This window comes from Mus caroli, chromosome 4, assembly GCF_900094665.2.
Source record: "Mus caroli chromosome 4, CAROLI_EIJ_v1.1, whole genome shotgun sequence".
Classification (NCBI taxonomy): Eukaryota; Metazoa; Chordata; class Mammalia; order Rodentia; family Muridae; genus Mus; species Mus caroli.
The window spans coordinates 39,382,559-39,399,492 of record NC_034573.1 but is presented as its reverse complement, the minus strand read 5'-3'; the positions used below and the strand labels follow the sequence as shown (position 1 = coordinate 39,399,492).

Below are 16,934 nucleotides of genomic sequence, written 5' to 3'. Positions count from 1 at the left end.
CACAACCATCTGTAATTCCAGTTTCAGGGGGTCTGACACCCTCTTCTAACCTCCAAGGGTACCAAGTATACACATGCATGCAGACAAAGCACACACACACACACACACACACATATTTTAAAAAAGTCTTCTTGCTTATCCTAGCTTCAAAATCCTATTTATTTTCAGGCTGGAAAGGTGGCCCAATACTTAAGAGCATTTCCGGTTCTTACACAGGACCCCGGTTCAGTGTCCACAATCCACATGGTGGCCCACACCTGCAGTAACCCCAGTTCCAGAGTATCTAATGCCTTCTTCTAGCCTCGGAGGACTCCTGTATGCATGAAATGAGGGAGGGAGGGAGGGAGGGAGGGAGGGAGGGAGGGAGGGAGATGGATGGATAATCTCTCAGCCAAGAACAAAGATTTCCTTCCTGTCCTGGCCACCAGCGAAGAGCAGTAGCCATGGTCCCGAGCTACCCCATGGCTGTGGGCCATAAGGACAGGAAATGTCAGCAAGCTGGTGCCACAGGCGCCTCATCAAGTGCACAAGTTCGTGCAGGACATGCTCTGGGAGATATGGGGCTTCGCGACCTACGAGTGGCGCGCCAAGGAGTTGCTCAAAGTGTCCAAGGTCAAGCGTGCACTCAAGTGCATCAAGAAGAGGGTGGGCACGCACATCTGTGCCAAGAGAAAGCGGGAGGAGCTGAGCAACATGCTGGCAGCCATGAGGAAGGCGGCGGCCCAGAAGGATTGATGCACCTTCCCCCAATAAACAATCGTTCCGTAAAACAACGACAACAATAACAACAAAAACAGAAAACAGCATCATACTTGAAGAGCTTGCTTTCCAGGTGACAGTAACAGAGCTCACAGGCTACCCCTCTGTCCCCAGTGAAGCCCAAACAAGACACAGTATTTATGAAAGTAATAGTTTATGCAGGAGGTTCCCTGAGAGTTTGAGTCTGCCTAGGCTACACCATGAATTCCAAGCCATCCTGAGCTACACGGAGCGAGCAGAGGTCCTAAAAATTCAATTCCCAACAACCACATGAAGGCTCACAGCCATCTGTACAGCTACAGTGTACTCATATACATAAAATAAGTAAATAAATATTTTTTAAAAATCTTATTAAAACCAATGTACACTTTCTCTCTGGGTACCAGCAAGCCAAGCTGAATCCCAAGAAATAAGCCCTTGACTTTCAGGCTCACGATCTTATTCAGGGGTTATAAAGAACCACAGACAACGTTTATGCCCTAAGTAAGAAGATTTCTTAAAGACTTATTTTATTCATTTATTTTATGTACGTGAGTACACTGTAGCTGTATAGATTGTGAGCCTTCATGTGGTTGTTGGGAATTGAATTTTTAGGACCTCTGCTTGCTCTGGTCAACCCTGCTCACTCTGGTTGGCCCTGCTCACTCAGTCCCTGCTTGCTCCGGCCCAAAGATTGATTTATTATTATACATAAGCACACTGTAGCTGACTTCAGACACACTGGAAGAGGGCGTCAGATCTATCTCATTACAGGTGGTTGAGAGCCACCATGTGGTTACTGGAATTTGAACTCAGGACCTTTGGAAGAGCAGTCAGTGTTCTTACCTGCCGAGCCATCTCGCCAGCCCAGAAAAAAAAGCATTATGTCTTTACTTAAGTTCTATAACTACAGTCATAAAGCTGCATTCAGACATTGGCTTCAAAATCTAGAGTTACCACTGGATGTGGTAGTGTATGTTTGTAATCTCAGCACATGGCAAGCTGAGGTAGAAGGGAGGCTGTGAATTCAGGACCAGCCTGTGCTACACAGTGATTCCAGGCTATATAATTAGGCACTCCTATTCATTCCCATTCTCTGACTCATTTTCTCCCTACTTCGCCCTTCTTCCCACCACCCCCCACTCCCCGCCCACCACCATTAATAACAAAACAAACAAGAAAATGGGAACTAAGAGATGTCACAGAAGCTGAGCTGCTCCCTGACATAATGACCTGGGACCAGGGAAGACTTGCTAGCAGCAGAAGCCAAGCACCCGGGCTTCATCCAGGAATGTTGGGTGATTAACATCCTGAAATTTAGAGACTGCAACACAGATGGAACGGTTCTCCGGTGTAGGTCCTGCCGTTTAACAGAAGAGCTGGTGTGCTTTACTATTTTCTTAGAATTAAATTACTAGTCCTGGCCAAGTGTGGTAGTATATACCTACAGTCCCAGTACTTGGAAACCTGAGGAATGAGACTCGCTGTGAGTGTGTGAGGGTTTTACTGCTGTGAACAGACACCATGACCAAGGCAAGTCTCATAAGGACAATGTTTAATTGGGGCTGGCTTACAGGTTCAGAAGTTCAGTCCATTATCATCAAGGGCAGCATCCAGGCACACATGGTGCAGGAGGAGCTGCGAGCTCTACATCTTCATCTGAAGGTTGCTAGTGGAAGACCGACTTCCAGGCAGCTAGGATAGGGGTCTTAAAGCCCAATCCCGGGCTGGTGAGATGGCTCAGTGGGTAAGAGCACCCGACTGCTCTTCCGAAGGTCCAGAGTTCAAATCCCAGCAACCACATGGTGGCTCACAACCATCTGTAATGAGATCTGGCGCCCTCTTCTGGAGGGTCTGAAGACAGCTACAGTGTACTTACATATAATAAATAAATAAATCTTTTAAAAAAAAAAAGCCCAATCCCACAGTGACACACCTAGTCCAACAGGGCCACCCCTTCTAATAGTGCCACTCCCTGGGACAAGCATATTTAAACCATAACAGAGGATAAGGCTAGCTTGGGATATAAAATGAGTCTAAGACCAGCCTGGGATATTCAGTGAACCAATAAATAGCTCAACAACAACAACAAACCTGAAAAAAGTCAGTAACTCACCTTGGTAAGGCTGAAATGGTGAAATACTTGGTAAACTTTTTCTTTTTGTACATTTAGTCTCATCTACCTGTATCTATAAACCTATGAAGTAGCTAGAACAGGAAATACTGTTCCCCAGAAATAAGGAAATAGAGGTCCTGAGCCAGGTGAGTGACTAGCTCAAGGACATATTTTGAGGGGAAGAGCAGTCGAGAGGTTTTGGCATTAAGTTTTCCTGTATATATTCTAACCTGGTGGAATGCAGATAGCTCTCAGTTTCTCCCCTCCTCCCCTGACCACAGAACTTGGTTTCCAGAGACTCTAAACTGCTGTTGGAACTCTGGTGTATGAATCCTGGCTGGCCCAAGTGAATCATGGTAGATTCATTTGTCAGTGATGAACATGTGAAATGAGACTAACATGACTAATGAGAAATGAAAGGGAGCCTGTATTGCTCTCCAGCAGGGATATGCCAACAGCATGCCCTCCTGCCCCCGTGGCTGGCTCCATGAGGATGTGACCTTTGCTGCCACTGTGTTCATCCAGTGACTAAAGGCATATGTCTGAGCAGCCATCACAATGGAACGAAAGCAAACGAATCCCTGACAGTGTCACTGAGGCGCTGAACTAAGCAATCCAGACACCATTCTCCCACTGAAGCTGCAGGTAAGTGAGGCGCACCGTGATTCCGCTGTATAGCGGTGAACTGGATTTCCTGTGCAACCCATAGCTGATAGGAGCTAATACATTACATACCACATGGTCATGAGTGGTCCGCAAGACCTCCAGTAAAGACCCCTTCGCACTAGATGGGAGTACACCTTGGGAAGAGGAAATAGCTGGAATGGCTTTCCAACCAGAGCAGCCATGGTCTTATCTTTATATAACAGGTTTTATTAAGGCAATATTAGTTTGAAAAATAGAGTTTAGAACAAATGTCTATGTATAAGGAAGAACTTAGAATTTGGCCAAATAAATCACTGGCTACTAAAAACTACTATCAGAGCCTCACCACGCAAATGCTACAGAGCTATACTGTCAGACTCCAGTCATGTATATTCTGCTGTTCCTTGTTTGTGAGGACATACTGTGTTTCTACAGTCGAACATTAAAGCCCTGAATCTATCTTGGATATATGCAGAGTCAAAAGTCTTTAAGATAGACCTCAGACCATGAAACCCTTGATTGATACAGAAGATATTACATGGATACTTAGAGATACATTATTTTGGTTCACATATTAAAATATGCTTTTACAAAAATTTTAAGGAATTACTTTAAGCAATGCAGCTGATTTGATACTGTAGATTTTACAATGTTACTCTACAAATGGAAAAATTATAGTAGAAAAAAGTAACAACAATCAAAACTAAACTATAATCAAAGAGCAATTCATAGATGTACAAAGAGAAGCATCTATACACATACAAAGATACACACATGAGCAGTTTGTTATCCGCTCAAGTACAGTTCTGGTGGACTGCTGAGATAAATTACAGCATCTTTATACAAGTGGCCTCCACTTTATACAAGGCACCACTAAAAATAATTATGTTTTGACCTAGAAACATATTCAAATAACAATTTCTCCCCACTTCCCTTTCTCCCTCTTGCTCTGGCTCCCGCTCGCTCCAGCCCCTAGATTCTTTATTATTTGTTTCTCATTACAGATGGTTGTGAGCTACCATGTGGTTGCTGGGATTTGAACTCATGACTTCCAGAAGAGCAGTTGGTGCTCTTAAGTGCTGAGCCATCTCACCAGGCCTTCAAATAACAATTTCTTTTTCTTTTTCTTTTTCTTTTTTTTCTTTTTCTTTTTCTTCTTTTTCTTTTTCTTTCCCTTTTCCTTTTTTTTTTCTTTTTGTTTTTTTTTTGGTTTGCTTGTTTGTTTGTTTGTTTTTGTTTTTGAGACAGGGTTTCTCTGTGTATCCTTGGCTGTTCTGGAACTCACTCTGTAGACCAGGCTGGCCTCTAACTCAGAAATCTGCCTGCCTCTGCCTCCCAAGTGCTGGGATTAAAGGCATGTGCCACCACTGCCAGCTAAATAACAATTTCATTAAAGAAATTTACATGGATTTTTAAACAAAGAAAATAGGGAAGAAGGCATCAAAATATTAATACTGGAACATAATAGTATATATAGAAGTATACATTCTCACAGAATACAACAGAATCAGATAATTTTCACTTTTCTGCTTGATTTTTACAGGGAGAACAAGATACTTACCACTTATGCATCTGGCATGCATCCTCGATAAGGTATACACACACACACACACACACACACACACTACACTATAGTGCTAGACAGAAATACACAGTACACCTCAGTCACAGTAGTCAGAGGACTAGGGGACAGAGTAAAGCCACAGACGCCAGGAAGCTACACCTAAGAGGAAAAGCATCTGGACTAATGAGCTCAGGAAGGGTCCAGTCACAGTGGTGAGCCTACACAGACTGTGGCAAGCGCTTACATTGAGGCCAATGGCATTGACCCCCTGCAGCGGGGTGCATCTCACCTTTATTTCAATCTCCTCCATGAGCTCTACAATATCAAAGGTCAGGTCTCTCTTAAAAGGAACAGGGTAAGGACCAATGGGATTGAGATTCTCTTCTTGTTCGTCCTCAAAAGGGTAAGAATTTAGGGTCATCACCGGCAACTTTTTCCAAAGTTTACTTGTCAAAAGGCGAAGAAGAGACTAAAAGGAAATAAAGACAATTTTAGATGAGCTACTAAAGAAATTTTCTGGACAGCCAGTCTCTCTGGTCCTAAAGAATAAATGACACAGAGTTCCATCTCCTGTGTCAATTTCCACAGGTTAAAAGTCGCTGCTTGAGTAATCTGAGAAGTCTTCCAGGTCCAGCATGCAACAATACTTAACTAATCAGGCGTGTGTGCTGTAGGGAAGGTATGGTAGCTCATGGTACATTTGACTTAAAGGGTTAGGGAGGCAATAAAGCTTCTACTTAGCATTAATGAGGCCCTGGGATGGTCCTGGGATTGGGTGTGTGTGTGTGGTAAAAGAAAAATCAAAAGAGGACCATCCATGTGAGATATCATCCAATAGCAATAAAGAAACGTAAGTGTACCAAGTGACTGCCAGGCTATTATCCTCCTCTTTAATAACAGAACTTGTTACCAACAGAGCATCAGGGTTTTATATACACTTTCTGGTACTCCTAAAATCCTTGATTTTACCAATATCAAGGTTAGGGAACAGAAGGCTCCAGCGCTCACACAGAGATAACTATTTGAATCTGTATTCAAATCTAGAACTGTCAGATTCCAGAGTCTAGACTCTTCCCACTATATACTCCTGCCTCTTAAAAAAAAAGTCAGTCCACAGGAGTTGGAGAGATGGCTTGGTGATTAAGAGCACCCAGCTTTGATTCCTGGCAACTATTATGTGTGGCAGCTTACAATTATCTATAACTGCATGCATGTGCTACACAAACATGCATGCAGGCAAAACACCCAGATACATAAAATAAAAATCAAGGGGTTAAAAAAATGATTTAAAAGGCTTTAAAGTTTGCCAACAAAAGGCAACAATAACAAATGACAAAATGTTATTCAAGTTGAGAAGAGGGAAACAAAAATCTGAGTGTGTGCTTTTACCACAGAAAGTTACAGAAAGGCTGAAGAAAAACCAAGTTAAGCTTTTCCATAGAGCTGTCTTCTCAGGAGCTAGAAAAGTACAATGCAAGGCTGTCTAAACCAGGCTGCCTCAGTTAAATCCGTCTAGCCCTTTTAATAATAATAAAAAATTAGTTTGTTTGTGTTTAAGACAGGGCTCTCTGTATAGCCTTGCCTGTCCTGGAACTCACTCTGTAGACCAGGCTGGCTTCAAACTCAGAGATCTACCTGCCTCTGCCTCCTGAGTGCTGGGATTAAAGGCACGAGCTACCATACTAGGCAAAGATTTATTTTAAAACAAAACAAAACAAAACCTTTATGTGTCTATTCATGGCTCTGCGCACTTTGATGAGTTGCCCACAGAGGTCAGAAGAGGATGTTAGATCCCTTGAAGATGCTCCCGTCTTATAGACTGTTGTGAGCTGCCATTTGGTTGCTGGGAACTGAACTCGAATCTCTAGAAGAGAAGCAAGTGTGCTGCTGAGTCATCTCTCCAGTTCCTCACTGTGGTGTTTGACTAACAATGGCCCCCACAGGGTCATCATCTGAATGCTTAGTAACCAGGGGGTGGAACTTTTTGAAAGGATTAAAATGATTGGGAGGTGTGAGTTTGTTGGAGGAAGTGTATCACTGGGGGCTGGGCTTTGAGGGTCTCACTCTTCTCTGCCTACAGATCAGGATGTGGTGGTTCTCACGTCTCCTCCAGCACAATGTGTGTGCCCCATGCATCCTGCCATGATGAAAATGGACCCAACCTCTGAAACGCTAAGCAAGCCTTCTTATATAAGAGTTATGTTGGTCAGGTTTCTTCACAGCAATAAAACAGTAACTAAGACGCCTACCTATGCCCTCCTTACGATGGTACTGGACTGTCAGCAGGTACGTGATACCCAGATAGCTGTTGTATTAGTGAACTTTTTGTTGCTGTGATAAAATACAAGGTCTAGGGCAACGTATAGGAATAAGAGCTAATTTGGGCTTACAACTCCAGAGGGTTAGAGTCCATGATGTTGGAGCAGAGGCAAGCACGGTAGCACAAACAGCTGAGAGCTCACGTCTTATACTGCAAACATGAAGAACAAACTAGCTGTAGAGGAGGCTTTATATGTGAAAGCCTACCCTCAGTGATACACCTTCTCTAGCCACACTTCCTAAGCTTCCAACAGTGCCACCAACTGGAGAAGTTGCCTGCCCACTCAAGCTGATAGTCCAGTACCATCCCAAGGAGGGCATAGGTGGGTCTCTTAGTTACTGTTTTATTGCTGTGAAGTGTTCACATGCTTGAGACTCTGGGGGAACGTCTCATTCAAACCATTGGAGTTGTTACATCTGTTACTGGTTCTGAAAGACCCTGAGAGGAGCCCCTTGCTCAAGCCATGGGACAATAGCGGACCCCCAAGAACTCACGAGAGACCAAGCTTGATGCAAACCACATGAGGCTTTATTTGGGGAAAGCCAGAACTCTGGGGACGACTCATATCCCACGCAGTGGTAGAGGAGTCGACCTCGAGGGGAAAGGGGTTCCAGTTTTTATAGGCCCTCAGGGGGGAAAGGAGAAGGAGGGAGTAGGGGATTTCCAGATCTAAACAATGTCTATTCTCAAGAAATGGGTATGGGAGGGGTACAAGGAAAGAGTCTGGTGCAGGTGTAGCAACTTCGGATTGGCCTGGCTGTGGTTGCTGGGGAGATTTTCTGACTCTTCCCCAGCAACCAATATCACAAACACCTGGCAATGGGCTTCATCAGTGGGCACACACATAGGTTAAAGGAACGGTCAAAACATTGGCAGACACACGGGTTCAAGGAGTGGCCACAGCATTGTGCAGAGAGAGGGTCTCTGAGAGAAGAAATCAGAAGGGAATTCGCCAGCAGACTTGAGGTGGATGGATAGACCACAGTGGAGCAGAAACGTAGACTTGGCCATGTGCCAGGAAGTTGGCCAGAAGTAGTTGGGAGACTGCCCAGCTAAGGCCTAAGCTTTTAAATGTTAAAAGACTCCGTGTCATTATTTATGTATCTGGCAGGTCCAAAAAAGTCCCGTTACAAAGGTGTGCCCTTAAGACCAGAGGACTTACAATTTTAAGCACTTATTCATGTGCTTATTGGCCATCCGTATATCTCCTTTAGAAAAAAAGGGTCTATTTATATCCATTCCCATTTACATTAGTAAACAAGATTGTTTTATTTCTGTATATGTATGTGCGTTAGCAAGTGTGCAAGCATGAACACCCTGCAGGTGCAAGAGGATGCTGGATCTCCCAGAGCTGGAGTTACAATCAGTTGTGAACTACTCAAAATGTTCTTAACTACTGAGCCATGTCTTCAGCCCCTGTTTTATTTTATAAAATTATATTTTAAAATCACATTTATTTGTTTAGCAGGATTGGGAGGCAGGCATGCCACAGTACACATGTGACAGACAGAGGATAAGTCTTTGCTGAGTCGACCTTCTCCCTCCACTGCGTGGGTCCTGCTGAGTCGACTCTCACTATCAGGCTTGGCAGCAAGCACCTCCTTACCTGAGCCATCTCTCAAGCCCTCCTGCCCACTTTTAAATCAGAAAAACGGTCTCTTTATTGAAATGCAAACTTCAAGACATTTCTTTTATCAGATAATTTAACATTTTTGTTTGTGTAAAATAATGGGTTTCATCACGACATTTTCCCAGATACTTTATCCCAGATAACTTTGAAAGTATTCTCGGGCTGGTGAGATGGCTCAGTGGGTAAGAGCACCCGACTGCTCTTCCGAAGGTCCAGAGTTCAAATCCCAGCAACCACATGGTGGCTCACAACCATCCGCAACGAGATCTGGCGCCCTCTTCTGGAGTGTCTGAAGACAGCTACAGTGTACTTACATATAATAAATAAATCTTTGAAAAAAAAAAAAAAAAAGAAAGTATTCTCCTGTGTGTTTTCTATATTAATTGTGATAAAGCCTACTTTTTAGCCTTTTTCTTCCTTTTAGTGTCTGTGGTTTTGATGATTTCCTATCTAGGAATCAACCATCAGATTATCTCTGTCTACTAGGAGTTTTAATTTAGTTCTGACATTAAGGTCTTTGATCTACCGAGAGAGGTTTGGATGTCATTTGAAACAGGTTCAACTTCATTTATTTGCTTGTATCGGGTGTCCTAACATGTGCCGGAAAAGACAATTTTTTTTCTACTGAATTGTTTTGGCATTTTTGTAAAAAAAAAAAAAAAAAAACCAACCAACCAAACAAACAAACAAAAAAACCAAGCTGAACTTTGGTCTGGGTACAGGTACACATGTCGATGATCCTGCACCTAGGAGCAGAGGCAGGCAGGTCTTTATGAGTTTGAAGCTATCTGATCTACTTAGGGAGTTCCAGGTAATCTGAGGGCTACACAGCAAGACTCTATCTCAAACAAACAAACAAAAACCTTAGTTGATCCTAAGCATAGGGTTTCTCTTTTTTTGAAACAATCTTTGTAGTGCAGGTTGACCTTGAACTCGTGATCCTTGTGCCTCCACTCCAGATGCTATGTTCCTACACAAGACTGTGCCTGGCTTTCTCGGGTTCTTAGTTTCTTTCTTGTGTTGGTCTGTTCTAATGATCTATGTCTAGTCACTAGCCCATGCTCCCTTGTCTTTATTAGTGAAGTCTCGCCCGAAGCACAACTCCTCCACTTTTACTGCTTTTACATTTTTAAGGGTAAAAGTTTAGGTTGGCTCAGTGTTTTGAGAGGATGTACAGTCCATAGTCACCTTGGAAGGGAAACCACAGCCCTGGCTCTGTGACAGCAAGAATGTGCCCCTTACATTTTGGCAGGAACAGCACAGCTGGCAGCTTATTCTGTGTCATTTGTTCTTCAGTATTTTGTTCCTTTGATGTTGCTCTTACTGGGATAATTTCCAAAGTTCATCTATGGGCCATTTTCTTTCTTTTTTTTTTTTTTCCCTAGACAGGGCCTCATATAGCCCAGGCTGACTTTGAAATCACCGTGTTGTGCTATTTGTTTCAAGTGTACAAAAATGCAATTGGTGTTGTCTGGAATCCTATCCGTCCCCCCATTGAACTTGTGTTTCATTTTGTGGGTTCCTTGGGGTGTTCTATAAGCTGGATCATGTCACCTGCACATATACACCTTTACTTCTATTGACAATTTTCATTACCTTTTTTTTTTTTTTTTGCTCTTGGTATAATTTCTTTTATAATGTTCAATAGAAACACTAAGAGCAGACGTCCTTGGAATTTGTCAAATGGCAAACATGCCATTTGAGCTGTGCATTGATTCTTCATATTTGGTATGAAGTCATATGGGCCTAGGCAGACTCTTCGTTGCTGTAACTGCTAAGTTGGGTCTTATAATCCCATGAGAGAGCTCCTGCTTTTATTTATCAATATTGTCTTAGTTAGGGTTTCCATTGTTGTGAAGAGACACCATGACCAAGGCAATTCTTATAAGAGAGTATATTTAATTGGAGCTGGCTTACAGTTTCAGAGGTTCAGTCTATTATCATCAAGGCAGAAAGCATGCAGCATCCAGGCAGACATGGAGCTGGAGGAACTGAAAATTCTCCATCTTGATCCAGAGACAGCCAGATGACACTTCCCACAATGGGCTGAGCTTGAATATAGGCCTTCAAAGCCCACCCCTATAGTGATGCACTTCTTCCAACAAGGCCACCCCTCATAACAGTGCCACTTCCCAAGGACCAAACATATTCAAACCACCACATTCCACTCTCTGACCCCCAAAGCCTTGTTTAAACACATGGGTCTATGGAGGCCATACCTAGCCATAGTATAATACAAAATACATTTAGTTCAACTTCAAAAGTCCCATAGTATATGACAGTGTTATAGTCTCAACAATGCTAAAAGTCTAAAGTTCCAAGTCGCTTCTGAGATTCATGAAATCTCTTAACTGTAACCCCCTATAAAATCTAAATAAAAAAGCAGATCCCATACTTCATATCATGGCACAGGATATACATTACTGTTCCAAACATCATAGTGAGTGAGGAAATACTGGACCAAAGCAAAATAAAAACCAGCTGGGCAAACTTCAAACTCTGCATCTCTATATATGATGTCCAACTCCTTTCAGCTTTGATGACTGCAACACATTTCTTTCTACTGGGGGTAGTTCCAATCCCTGTTAACAGCTTTCCTCAGCAAGTGTCCCAAGGCTCTAGCATCTCTGACATCTTTGGGTCTCCAAGGCAACTTCAACTTCACAGCTACTTGTTCTAGTGTCTGGGATCTGCACATGAGCTTCTGGGCTCCTCCAAAGGGCTTGTGTACTTTTCCAGTTCTGCCCTCTGTAGCACTCTAGGCTCTGGTTGACTCCACTCCACTGCTGCTGCATCCCATGGTGGGCATCCCTTGGTACTGGCATCTCCAATACAGTGGGGTCTTCTGCTGTAACTAGGCTTCACCAACGGCCTCTCATAGGCTCCCTCGATGGTGTCAAGCCTCAACTTCTTTTCATGACCCCTTAAGTCCTTGGCTGTCAACTGCAATTGAGGCTACACCTTCACTAATGGCCTTCCCTGGCTTCTCCCAGTGCCAAACCTCAACCGCTTTCCATGACTCCTTCACGCCTTCAAATCCAGTACCATCTGGGTGATTCTTATACATTATCAAGTTCAACTGAAGCATGAGGTACAACCTTTACTATCTCTGGAACATAGCTTCTTTGTGCTCCCAGGAAACACTTCCCAGAAGATTTCACCTCAGTGATTCTGGTATCTTTTTAATCACTGTGAATTTCTTAGTTCCAGCTAGCCAGCATCAATTGTCCCAATAGTCCCTTCAATTCTTGATTCTAAAGCCAGGTCCACATAGCCAAAGCTCTGAGTTCTGCTGCTTGCTGGGGCTGGAACATGGCCCTATTGTTCTATTACATTATCACCAGCTTTCTGTTTTCCAACTCCTTCACTGTCTAAACCTGGGTGTCCTGGAAGTTGCTCTGTAGATTGACCTTGAACTCAAAAGATCTGTATAGCTCTGTCTACTGAATGCTGGGATTAAAGGTGTGTACTACCATACCTGCACCTAAGCTTTTCATTATAGATTTTAAAATTTATAAATTTTTAAGTTAAAAATTGAGAATTGCTACCACAATCTATCCCCTGTCAATTCGACATATAATAATATCTCCTTATATCCAAATGAAAACAACAACAAAGTTATAACAACATGATATAACCCTCCCTCCAATTGCAAATGCATGAGTCTAGCTGGGTAGGATCTTGTCTCAAGGTCACTACTCCCTTAATTCCATTTAACAAGTCCCTAATCCTTGAACACAGCATTTAGTTTCATTGCACTTGTGCCCCTTTACTCTTTGAACCATACATTTTGTATTTTTCCTTTCTAAGCTTACTATGCTTGATCAAAATGTTCTTCATGAGAGTAAGCCAGAGGACAACATCTATGCTGGGCTTTTTAAGACTTCCTTTGTCAATGCAATTATTATAAATCTCTTTACCTTAGCTTTAGGCAGACTCTTCAGACAAGAGCATAAAGCAGCAACATTCTTCACCAAAACATCACAAGAACAATCTCCAGAGTTGAAATCACCCTCAGCACCAATGTATTCCATATTCATACTAGGATGATGGGCCATTAAGTCTCACTTAAAGTATTCCATGACTTTCCAAATTCAAAGTCCCCAAATCCACATTCCTCCAAACAAAAGTATGGTCAAACCTATCACAGCAATACCCTAGATAGTCCCTGCTACTTATTTCTGACTTAGGTTTTCCATTGCTGTAAAGAGACACCATGACCAAGACAATTCTTATAAGGGGCAACATTTAATTGTGGTTGGTTTACAGTTTCAGAGGTTCAGTGTGACAGGATTTTCTCCGTCCAATCACACTAAAATATTAGGCAGCCTAACTAGGAGGCTGTGATTGGACAAGGTAAAGGCAGAGCTATGAGTTGCAGAGTGAGAGAGCCTCTGAGGAGAGGGAAAGGAAGTCAAGATGGATGTGGACAGACAGGAAGAAGAACCTGAATAAGTGTGGCTTTAAATAGCCACAGGTAGTTATGATATCATAAAGGTTAGAATAATTGAGGTAATTTGTCGAATCTAGGTGGGTACTGTTTATCATTATCAATTAATTGGTTCAGAAATTATTGTATTGGCATCTTGTGAATTGAGAATTTATTGATATATAAATCTGACTTGTTAGTTATAAGCTTCTAGAGTTTTGATTTACTGGGTTATTGAAATATGGGATCGCCGACTACAGGGGTTTATGGCAGAGAGGGAACAAGCAGCTTCAGAGACAAACCAGAATACAGTGATTGGTCACTGTGGGTGCTAGATAGAGACAGAGCCAGTGGGACTGTGCCAGGGCAGAGAGTGGCCAGCAGCAGTGTGGGAAGCCTGCCTGTTGTTTTTAATATTTCCCATACCCATAACAGTTCAGTCCACTATCATGGCAGGAAGCATGGCAGCATCCAGGCAGACGTGGAGCTGGAATACCAGCTAGTTCTACATCTTGATCTAAAGGCAGCAGCAGTAGACTCTTCTGTAGGCAGCCAGGAGGGGTCTCTCTTCTGCACTGGAGTATTAGGAGACCTCAAAGCCTGCCTACACAGTGACACACTGCCTCTAACAAAGGCCACACCTCATTATAGTGCCTCTTCGAAAGGGCCAGGTATATTCAAACCAGCACAGAGGTTTACATCCTGGATCCTTAGCAGACACAGAGAGAGGTGGAGTGGGGAGGGACACACACACACACACACAGACACACACACACACTCTGCCTTGCACAGGCTTTTGAAACCTCAAAGCATACCCCCAGTAACATACATCCTCCAACAAGGTCTGCTAATCCTTCACCAACTGAGGACAAAGCATGCATATATGAGCCTACAGGGGCCATTCTCACTTGAATCACTGGAGTCTTCTTGGATTTAGAGTCTTGCTACTTTTTGCTATTGTCTTTGAAGGGACATGCTACGCATGCGTGGCATGTGATACATGTGTGTGACACAAAATGAGAGCATAAGCTGGAAAGATGTGTCCTTGTTAATGGCACATCTGTTGGAAACCAGAAAATCATGTAACTGGGGTGTTTAGTATTAGTTTTATATTGTAGTACAGGAGAACCCAACTTGAATGCCATTCCAAATAAGGATCTATTAATAGCTGATAACATAGATTCAAATTTGGGGGATGAAAAGGGAGAAGTCATATAATATTTTATGGAACTACAAACATATTTAATGTTTCTGTAAGCCTTATATTTGAGAAGTTAAGACTTTCTTTGTGATTAAAAAAAAATCTATGTAGCAACTAGTCTCTTTTGTGATTAACTGTGAGCAATCACAGATTAAATCCTGTACTTGAAATAAAAATATTAACAATACCTTCATGTGCTTTTTTTTTTTTTGCTGTTGTGTACTTTATTTTTAAATTTAGAAACCATTAAACTAAAACATCAAAGGTCCACTTACCTCCTGTAGGAAACATATCTTGTTTGATACGCGCCTCCCACCTTCCTTCCTGTACTAGGAAGGGATACCTTTTATCAGGCTGTTACTGAAAATACAATGCTGGGTATCGTCCCATGGAGTCAATGACTTCTCCTAGGACAGAGACCAAGGTTCAGCTTGCCTGCCTTAATAACCTGCTCAGAACAGGAGAGAGAAAAAGGTGGGGTGAAGAAGAGAAAGCCTGATTGCATAAGGAAGAAGATAAAGGAGGTGTGAGAAAGGAAAGCCTCTTGACTGTATTCTGTCACTCTCTAGATGACGCCCAAGAATCTGCAGTATGGCCGACCTGACAAGCTATAACCAGAGCTGTACTTTTTAGAGCCATCACAAATGAGATGGTTTAAAATGGCTAACGAGGGGCTAGAGGGATGGCTTAGCAGTAAAAAGAACTTGCAGCTCTTGCAAACGTCCTTCCTGAGTTGGATTCCCAGCACCTGCTCTGGCCAACTCACAACCTCCTGTGTAATTCCAGCTCCAGGGGATCCAGATACTCTCTCTGGCCTCCACAGGGCCCTGCACCCACATTAAAACACACACATTAAAAACATAAAAAGTAGGGCTGGTGAGATGGTTCAGTGGGTAAGAGCACCGATTGCTCTTCCAAAGGTACTGAGTTCAAATCCCAGCAACCACATGGTAGCTCACAACCACCCATAATGAGATCTAATACCCTCTTCTGGTGCGTTTGAAGACAGCTACAGTGAACTTATACTAGTAAATAAATCTTTGGCCGGAGCAAGTGGGGTTGGCTAGAGCAAGCAGAGGTCCTAAGTTCAATTCCCAACAATGACATGAAGGATCACAACCATCTGTACAACTAAAGTGTGTACTCATATACATAAAATAAATAAATCTTAAAAAAAAACGTAAAAAGTAGATCAAAGATGGCTCATAAACTGTGTCCTATGTGATCTATGTGTAAGAGTTTGAATAGGAATGTCCCCAAGATACTAGTGTCTGAATGCTTGGTCCACAGGGAGTGGCACTATTAAGAGGTGTGGCCTTATTGGAGGAAGTGTGTCACCGTGGAGGAGGGCTTTGAAATCTTATACATGGTCAAGCTATGCTCAGTGTGACACAGTCTCTTGCTCCCTGCAGATCCAGGTGTATAATTCCTGGCTCCTCCAGCACCAAGTCTGCCTGGAAGCTGCCATGCTGCCCTGCCATGATGATAATGAACCAAACCTCTGAAACCGTAAGCCAACCCCTGTTAAATATTTGCCTTTATAAAGAGCTGCCTTAGTCATGGAGTCTCTTCACAGCAAAGGAAAAAAAAAAAAAACCCAGACAAACAAACAAACAACCCAACCCTAATTAAGACAGTAAGTAAAAATAGTTTTCATTAACATTTTATCCCTAATACTTCTCCAGCCACAATCCTGAAGAGTATATCTAAAAAAGTATCGTCTTTGAAGGCAGAAAAAGGAATATGCCAGCACATACGTTTCCTAACATCTAAACTTACAGTCTAAGTGGCTTCAACCACTCTGAAATCGGGTCTGTAGCTACTATTCTCACAAGATGCCAGCACATTGTCTGGTTAATATAATTAACTTACGACTTGTTCTGAGATTTTTTTTTTTTTGTGGTGCTGTAACAGATATGTGGGAGTCCCCTTGAGAGGATAACTGTCCCCAGTGTTGAGCTGTGGTTCCTTTTGCCTAAAACATTAGAAGTAAGCAATGAAAAGGAAGCCAGGGGCTCCAACAGTCCAACTTCCGCTTTGTGGCCACACCTGAAAACCTGAATTCTACCCAAGGAACTAATGTGGTAGACGCGCAAAATGACAATTGCAAGTAGCCCTCTACCTTTCCACAAAACATATGTAAAAAAACAAACCGAGAGACAGAGAGAGAGACAGAGAGAGAGAAAAAGAGAGAGAGAGAGAGAGAGACAGAGAGAGACACACAGAGGGAGACAGAGACAGAGAGAGACACGGGGGATAGCAGGAGGAAGGGACGGAGATGGAGGGAGACA

The 16,934-nt window shown here is 42.8% G+C and overlaps 1 pseudogene; it reads left to right on the top strand.

Annotated features, from left to right (window-relative positions):
* Window positions 1-443: 443 nt before the first annotated feature.
* Window positions 444-735, top strand: LOC110293771 (annotated as a pseudogene).
* Window positions 736-16,934: the final 16,199 nt, after the last annotated feature.